Source organism: Dioscorea cayenensis, chromosome 9 (genome assembly GCF_009730915.1).
Source record: "Dioscorea cayenensis subsp. rotundata cultivar TDr96_F1 chromosome 9, TDr96_F1_v2_PseudoChromosome.rev07_lg8_w22 25.fasta, whole genome shotgun sequence".
In the NCBI taxonomy this organism is placed as follows: domain Eukaryota; kingdom Viridiplantae; phylum Streptophyta; class Magnoliopsida; order Dioscoreales; family Dioscoreaceae; genus Dioscorea; species Dioscorea cayenensis.
The window spans coordinates 21,564,963-21,574,493 of NC_052479.1; the positions used below are offsets into that span (position 1 = coordinate 21,564,963).

At 44.8% G+C, this 9,531-nt stretch overlaps 1 non-coding gene across 1 annotated transcript; it reads left to right on the plus strand.

Moving 5' to 3' along the window:
* The first annotated feature begins 8,508 nt into the window (after nt 1-8,508).
* LOC120269544 lies at nt 8,509-8,615 on the plus strand. The gene has a single exon (XR_005539194.1). It is a non-coding gene; the product is annotated as a small nucleolar RNA R71 (small nucleolar RNA).
* The last annotated feature ends 916 nt before the right edge of the window (nt 8,616-9,531 follow it).

Below are 9,531 nucleotides of genomic sequence, written 5' to 3' on the forward strand. Positions count from 1 at the left end.
CATAACTTGAAAGCATGATGAGCAAAGTCTCATGAGGGTAGAGGGTGTACTATCGTGCTTCGGACCACCTAGCAAGCGTTCGTCCAACTTCCTTGGCTCATGTACGTCTCCAACAATCTTGGGGTGTTTTCGGTGGTGTCTCCTAGCCGTCTTCATTTTCCGGAGCACATTCTTCAAGATCCCCGGGGTAGATGTTTCCTCTCCATTCTAACCAAGCATCATTACTTCTTCATTGCTCTCCTCTTTTTTCGAACAAACCTTCATACGGATCCGGGTTGAACATTTCATGTATATATTCATCAACAATCTCATCAGTAAGTGAGCTTATCGTCTCCGACTCTCAATGTGAGCTCTCCGCCGTCGATGTCAATCAATGCTTTGGAAGTCCGCAAGAACGGTCTCCCAAGTATCAAGGGTACATCTGCATCCTCATCGACATCTAGCACTACAAAGTCAACCGGAAAAATGTACTTGTCCACCTTGACAAGCACGTCTTCAATGATGCCTCTCGGATGTCATACCGTATGGTCCGCCAATTGTAAAGTCATCCGAGTAGGCCTACGCTCAACCAAGCCTAGCTTCTGGAAGAAAGTATATGGCATGACATTGATACTTGCCCCTGAATCCTCCAATGCCATTTCCTCACCTAAGTTGCCGATGTTACACGGAATAATGAAGCTTCCCGGGTCCTTCTTCTTGTTCGGCATGTTCTTTTGCAACACCGCCGAGCATGAAGCATCAAGCAACACTGAACTACTCTCCTCCAATTTCCTCTTGTTGGTCAATAGGTCTTTCAGGAACTTCGCATACTTAGGCATTTGACAAGGTCCCCTTACTTATATCCCGCAAGTGCACGGGTTTATCGAAGTAATAATCCCGGATGAGCGGGGTTGAATCCACAGGGAGTAGGGAGTAAAGACACTTAATTCGATTTTTAGCTATGTGGAGTATCAACAATGATAAGTGTGGAATTGATTCAATTCTCAGAATTTAAAAGCAACAAGTAAGAGAGTAAAAGTAAGGAGGAGGCAAGGCAATCGATAAAGATGGGGTACTCGGATGATGCTTCACCTAGGATAATCGCTTCAAGTGCAAGAACTCCCTATTATGCTTCCTAATCAATGCAATGGTGAGTCGTGGAAATCCTTACACACATAGTCCCAAATCTAAGGTCAACTATGCCTAACTCTATACATGTCCCGGAGGAGAAATTGAACAATTTCAACACCTCGCACTCGCATAGAGTTGCAATGAGCTCTAGGGATTCCAACTGATAAATCTCTTCCTAGATTTAGACCTAACCCTTTGGTCCAGGCGGAAGGTCCCTAGCCATAATTAAGCCCTAGATACTAAGATCACCTCAACGCTTCACTCCATTGCACACGCAACTAGGCCCCAGCGGAGATTCATCCCTTAGATCATTCACTCTATTATGGCTGCAAAGAACTCGAAGAACGGAGGTAGAATCTATCAAGTCAGAGGGGAAAGGGGACGCTCCTGTACCTCTCGACTCACCATCTCAACCCTCTCGAACCTAGCCTTGTCTAACGCTCATGGTGTGTCACTCACTCACAAGGTTACCAACAAGAACTCTCAACCCTAGTGTCATTCCAGAGGAAATGTTCATACAATCAAGCATTCATGGTTGGAACTCACAATCAACATCAATTTATTGAAAGCATAATAAAGAAGTTCAAAGAAACGAATACATCCTAGGGTTCACAATCACCAAAGTACCCACTAGGGGGTTTAGCTCTCCATGGAGCTAAGTACAATCAAAAAAATTGAATGTAAAAGCAATGAATCCATAAAGAAACACCCTCGATAGTCGGGTCAACGGTCTTGTGGAAAGTCCTCTACTCGTTGTCCAAGGATTCCTTCGTCCGGTATAGAATACGCCTCGATCGAAGCTCCCCTACCAACCTTCTTCCTAATGGAATCACGATGTCGGAGCCGTAGAACCTCTCCAAAACCTTGGCCAATACCCCTGAAAACCCTAGCCGAAGCCCTCTCGCAAGTTAGGTAAAAGATGGAGAAAAGAATACCAAAATCGGTGCTGAACAGGCTTTAAATATGGCTGGAATCGGGCAACTCCACGGGCTTGGATGGTACACGCGCCCATCCGGAATTTCCACACGGGCGGGGATAATTTCCACACGCCCGTGTGGATTCTCTATTTCTCTGGTTTCTCGGCCGGCTGTGAAAAGTGCTGCTACAGTACTTTCTACATTATTGCTACATTGCTCTTCTACAGTCTTCGACCTGAATAACTTCCCAATTCCATACTTTCATCGCGGTAACGCAAACGGGCACACGTTCACGTCGTGAATCACTTGCTTCTTCAATGATATATATGTTGGTGGAGCTCCTGTTCTTGTATGCATAAGATTGAATGCTCGAGTGTGACCGCCTTTGTGCCCTCTCCAAATGGATGTGCTCACTTTCGAATGCGAGGAGGTTGACACACACTCTAGCATCTCACACCGTCCCTATGTCTTCGCGTTTGAACTTTAGCAAAGATCTCCTCCAAAAATCGAGTGCATTATGATCCACATTGGCCTATTTCCTTCATACTCGGCTTCACAGCCCCTACCGCTTAAAAAGTAACATAAAAACCACACATATTTAATGTAAAAACCTGAGAAAAGTAATGCTCAACATAAGGAATGAACGCTCGCATTCATATCGCATCAAGCACTTATCAAACTCCCCCACACTTAAGCTTTTTCCTTGTCCTCAAGCAAAAAAATTAAACATTATGTGCATCAATGAAGAAAAATATTGAAAGTGCTTCGCCTTAGGTTCACCAAAGTATACAAAGATAGCATTCTATAAGTAAGGAAAATTTCAACACTAAATACGAAAAATCAATGCTCTAGCTAAAAACTTGAATAAAAAAGGACAACAAACCCGAATTTCGTGTAAGTGTGTGAACTCACTCAAAACAACCCAAATTATGCTCCTCAAAGTTCTAAGTACAAGGGACTTATTTATCTACAAAAGTGATAAAAATTTTAAAAGATGGTAGTAGCTTCACACATCCTCTAAGGTAGCCCTTTCCAAAGTGGCCGCTAAGGTGGCTTTCATACTTTCGAGGTGGTAGCTCTTTCAACCCGAGTGGTAGCTTTCACTCATCCTATGAGATAGCTCTTTCTCTCATTAGGTCATAACTAGTATCCGACTTGTGAGAGTAGCTTCATACTTCATAGGTGGTAGATCTTTCCACCCAACAACTACAAGTAAACAATAAAACTATTTTGTTCCTTCTTTTCATTTTTTTTTCAATTTAGCAAAAGAAGTAAACCTAACTAGTCCCTTTAACATCAAACATGAGTTTCCAATAGGGTTCAAAGAGTGAGTAGTGCACTAAGTGTAAATCCGGCAAAAATTCCTAAAAATTCAAGCAAGAACTAGAGCATGAAAACATTCAATGTTAACAATTATCCTAGACTTAAGAATACAAACATTGCAACTAAGGTGAACCGCCATTGGCTATGTGAGCATATAACAATCAAGAACAATAGAAAAAATGTGCGCATTATGAAACTCCCCCCCCCACACACACACACTTAAGTTGTACATTGTCCTCAATGTACACATGCAAGCTCACTCAAAATATATCATTCAAAAATAGATGTGGGAGAAGAAATCAAAACAATATTCCCCTGACTCCTAGTGTTGCGTTTGATGAAGCAAATTCCATGGCAATAGTGTTTCAACGGGTTGTGAAGCTCACACGGTCAACTGCCAAAGCACCTTGACCGTGCCCATGACTAAGTCTCAATTTCCAGGAAGACAAGACCATCTGTACGCATACACGAGGGGGTTCAGTGAAGCTCAAGAAAAACAAAAATAACTCGAGTGCATAAAAGATGAAGCAATGAATACAACTCGATAATGCAAAATAACATAAACTCAGAAGGAAAATCCTTTCTGAGTGAACAAGTCTAAAAACAAGAAAATAAGATAAAGTAAAATGCATGAAAGTAAAAGAAAGGTCAAGTGTCGGAGTCGCTCTCGGGCTGGGGTCGAGGATGGAGGTGCTGGAGGCACTGGCGGAGCCTGAAGAGTCCTCGGCTGTAGGACAAATGATGAGGCAACATCTCGCTCTAGGATCTGCTGTAATATGTCGAAACGCGCCATGAACTCTGTGTACTGAGTGGCTTGCGTAGCCCTAATTTCGGTAACCTCGGCCGCTGGAGGTGCCTCGGTCTCCATCGATGCGGGCTGAGGCTCAGGGACTGGCTGAGATTCTCCGGTGTCATCACCTTCATCCTCAGCTAGCTCTGGGGCTTGTAGGACTAACGCAAAAACCCCTATCCGAACCCTACGGACCATGCCCATCAACCGCATCGTCTCTAGATCCAGGGGAGCGGGTACACTCGTCTTCTCGGCCCCACGAATCGAATCCAAGAGACCCATGCCCAGCACTAATCTCGTAATGTAAGGGCCCGAGAAGATCGCTCCCAGTCTAGCATACTATCCCTGATGTCTGATGTAATCAGCCAAGATGTACCCTAAGTGGATCGATACGCGCTCTACCATTGAGTATAAGTACAACAACTCCTAACGGCTGAAGACACCAGTACTGTCCCCACGGCCATTCACAGACTTAGTCATGATGGCGTGCAAATATCTGAAGGCAGGTAAGGAAAGGCACATGGCCTTGGACACCCCCGGCTCATACTGACCTTGACCACATAGCACTCTAGAAGCTCTCTGCGGGGTCAAGGTTCCAGGGTAATCAGTAGGCAACTGTGCATACTCCTCTGTATCTGTGAATGCCTCCTCGTATAAGTCAAGTAGTATGGAAAACTGCGTAATGCTCAAGCTAAGGTGGCGTCCAAACACTCTGAACTGAATGGTGCCCAAACTATTAAAGGTCGCATACGCTCTATCAAACTCAAACGAGGAGAGCACCTCCAGTGCAAACTCTCGGATAGTTGGCTCTCTAGTCGTCAACAACTGCCACCAACCACCATCTGAAACAACATCCTCAACCTCATCAGCGAAGTCATGTCCCTGCTGAAGATCTCGTAGTATAGTCATGTCCAGGAATTGAGTCTATCCGAAGCGGAGTCTCGATAAGGGCTCATAACGGGCCTGATGTTCGGGAATCGCAAATCGCATGCCCTCGGGCTCAGAGGATGACTCACGTGGCCTCTTATCAGCTTGCTTCTTTGTCCTAGGTGCCATGATCTGCCAAATTTAAACAAACTTAGTCAAACAAGTTGATAAAACAATACTGAAGAAATCCACACGGTCGTGTGGAATTTCCGCACGCCTGTGTGGATTCACGCGGCGTGAGAACCGCACGGTCAGGCATCAACAATCCAAAAATATAACTCAACAATATCTCTAACTTCGTTCTAAACGTAAATCATTGTTCCAATTGAAAAACAAAGCATTATTAACCAGATTAATCAATAGAAATCATGAATTGACGAAGAAGATGAAGAAAAACTGAATTTACCGACGAGGAGAAGTGAGAAAATAAAGAGCCGGCCGGAAAACTTGCTAAAATCCCACCAAACTAGCGCAATGGACTCGGAGAATGTTGTGAGAGTGTTTTCAAGTGAAAAGGAGTCGTGAAGAAGGAGAGAAATCATCCCCTTTTTAAACAGAACTCGTGACTTTTGACGTTCTGTGTATCCACACGGGCGTGTGGAAATTCCCCACGCCCGTGTGCCTCACTTCAAAAACTCCACAGGGGCGTATGCACGCCCCTGTGCGCTCTCGGGAAAAACTCTCACTGACTTAGAACGATCTCCCACGAGCGTGGGGAAATTATCCACGCCCGTGCGCCAGACCCACAATGGCAGACGCACGCCCCTGTGGCTTCCCTGGACATCCGAAAAAGATATCAAGTCTTCCACATGCCCATGAGGAAATTCCTCAAGGGCGTGGACATTCACAAGCCCAATTCACAGGGGCAGCCGCACGCCCCTGTGTTTTCTCGGGATGGAGGGAACAACCTGCAGAGTTTCGCATGGGCATGCGGAAATTACCCACGCCCGTGTGTGGTTAAAAAGGTAACCCACAGGGGCTAGTCCACGCACCTGTGTGTTCTCGGGAAAATCTGCCCTACTCTGCAGGAAGGCACACGCCCGTGCGGAAATTACCCACGGGCGTGCGGCAGTCGCATGGTTGTCGACAGGGGCAGCCGCCGCCCCTGTGCCCTCTCTGGATGAGTTCACAGTACACATCCACGGGCATGTGGAATTTCTGCACGCCCGTGTGTTTTCTCTGGATGACTTAGAAAAACCTGCAGGCTCTGCAGAACTTGTCTGAACATGTCTACACACTCAGAGCCTGCCCTATTATGCAAAATTTACCAGATAAACGCACAAAATCGAACTCAAATGACCAAACTTCGCCAATTCACAACAAAACACAAAATGAATTCTTTTAAAAACCCACAATAAAATCGAAGCACAAATACTCAAAAGTTTCAACACCAACACTTAACAATTTATTCATGCAAACAAACTAAACTAAAAGATACGAAAACAGTAAACACTTGGGTTGCCTCCCAAAAAGCGCTTGTTTAATGTCACTAAGCTTGACGTATGGTTCTGACCTCACGGGGGTTCATGAATGAAGGTTGCCCTCTTACCCATAACTTGAAAGCATGATGAGCAAAGTCTCTTAAGGGTAGAGGGTGTACTATCGGGCTTCGACCACCTAGCAATAGTCCGTCCAACTTCCTTGGCTCATGTACGTCTCCAATAGTCTTGGGGCGTTTCAGTGGCGTCTCCTAGCCCTCTTCATTTTCTGGAGCACATTCTTCAAGATCTCCTGGGTAGATGTTTTCTCTCCATTCGAACCAAGCATCATTACTTCTTCATTGATCTCCTCTTGGTCGAACAAACCTTCATACGGATCCGGGTTGAACATTTCCTGTATATATTCATGAACAATCTCATCAGTAGTGTCTATAAAATATAAAGTGTCATCAAAATCGAGAGAATGCCACATGGCTTCAGCAAGGCGGTAAGTGAGCTTATCGTCTCCGAGTCTCAATGTGAGCTCTCCATCGTCCTTGTCAATCAATGCTTTGGAAGTCCGCAAGAACAGTCTCCCAAGTATCAAGGGTACATCTTCATCCTCATCGACATCTAGCACAACAAAGTCAACCGGAAAAATATACTTGTCCACCTTGATAAGCACGTCTTCAATGATGCCTCTCGGATGTCGTACCGTTCGCTCCGCCAATTGTAAAGTCATCCGAGTAGGCCTAGGCTCACCCAAGCCTAACTTTTGGAAGAAAGTGTATGGCATGACATTGATACTTGCCCCTGAATCCACCAATGCCATTTCCTCACCTAAGTTGCCGATGTTACATGGAATAATGAAGCTTACCGGGTCCTTCTTCTTGTTCGGCATGGTCTTTTGCAACACCGCTGAGCATGAAGCATCAAGCACCACTAAAGCACTCTCCTCCAATTTCCTCTTGTTGGTCAATAGGTCTTTCAGGAACTTTGCATACTTAGGCATTTGAGCCAAACCTCAACAAAAGGAATGTTGATGTGGAGTTGATTGAACAAACTCTGGAACTTCTTATACTGTTCATCCCCTTGGTCATTCTTCAATCTAGAGGGATAAGGGATTCTTGGCTTGAAAGATGGGGGTGCCACCTATTTCTCTTTGTTTGCTCCCTTCTCAACCTCTACAACCTCGGGTGCATGTTCTTTCAGCTTCTCACTCGGAAGCCTCCCATCAACCTCACGACCGCTTCTTAAAGCGATCACCTTCACATGTTCTCTCGGGGTGGTTTCCGTGTTGCTTGGTAAACTCCCATGTTGCCTTTCGGAAAGAGATTTCGCAATTTGCCCAACTTGATTTTCAAGATTGTGCAAGGAGGCGGTGTGATTGCGAAGTGTAGCCTCGACTGATTCAAAACTTGTATTTGCCGATTGAACAAATCTAGCCAAGTGCTTCTCCAAATCCGTCATTCTGGTTTCCAAGCCTAAAATTCTGTTTTCCACTTGAGGGGCTTGTTGTTGTTGTTGGAACCCCGATGGCCCCATGGTCTTCTGTGGTCCTTGATTACTTCATGAAAAGTTGGGATGATTCTTCCAATCTGAATTGTAGGTGTTGCTGTATGGATTCCCTTGAGGTCTCATTCCATTACCTACAAAGTCAACATTCTCAACTGAAGAAACATCACAAATGACGATTGGGCAATCAGAGCGAGCATGTCCTCCACCACAACCGGTGCAATTGGTTACGGCCGCAACTCTATTCGAAGCTATAAGATCTAGCTTCTTACTCAAACTCTCCACTTGGGCCGCCAATGAAGATAACGCATCAATTTCATGGAGACCGGCCACCTTTTTGTTTTCCCTAGCATTCCACTGGTAGCTATTTAACCCCATTTCCTCAATCAATTGACGAGCCTTGTCGGGGGTCTTGCTACCTAAGGTACCTCCTGCCGCCACATCAAAGAGTTGCTTTGTACTCGGGTTCAAACCATTGTAGAAGGTTTGAACAATCATCCACTCCGGAAATCCGTGTTGCGGACACTTGCGCAGGTGTTCCTTGAACCTTTCCTATGTCTCAAATAGAGACTCCAATTCCAATTGCATAAAGGATGATATCTAATTCCTGAGCTTTGCTGATTTTCCGGGAGAGAAATAACGGGCTAGAAAAGCTTCTACCATCTCCTCCCATGTAGTGATTGATGCCCTAGTTAATGATTGTAGCCACTGCTTTGCTTTCTCCTTTAAGAAAAATGGGAAGGCTCTCAATTTGATGGCATCATCCGTCACACCACTTATCTTAAGCATGTCACACACCTCGAGGAAGCTCTCTATGTGACTGTTTGGATCCTCATCGGCCAAACCGTTGAATTGTGCGGACTGTTGCAGCATATGGATGAATGCCGGCTTTAGCTCAAAATTCTGAGCTGTAATTGGGGGACGCACAATACTCAATTGTGTCCCCAACACTGAAGGTCTGGCATAATTGAATAGTGTTTGTTGTTGCTCATTTTGTTCTGCCATGTTGTCAAATCCTTCTACTTCCAAATCAGCTTGATTAGGCTGTTCTTGTACAGGTTCTTTCCCTTTCCTTCGAAGTGTACGTTCAAGCTCAGGGTCTCGTTCAATCAATATTGATGGATTCCCTCAGGTCATAACCTGGAGCTGCACCAAAAATAAAGAAAAAGAAAATCAGAACGATGATAGAATAAGAAGATATGAAATAGAATGTGTGGTGAAATAGATAAGAAAACAAAGTGCAAAGTATATCCCGTAAGTATAGCACCACGGCAACGGCGCCAAAAACTTGACAAAGTCCATTGCTTATATCCCGTAAGTGCACGGGTTTGTCGAAGTAATAATCCCGGATGAGCGGGGTCGAATCCACAGGGAGTACGGAGTAAAGACACTTAATTCGATTTTTAGCTATGTGGAGTATCAACAATGATAAGTGTGGAATTGATTCAATTCTCAGAAATTAAAAGCAACAAGTAAGAGAGTAAAAGTAAGGAGGAGGCAAGGCAATCGATAAAGATGGGGTACTCGGATG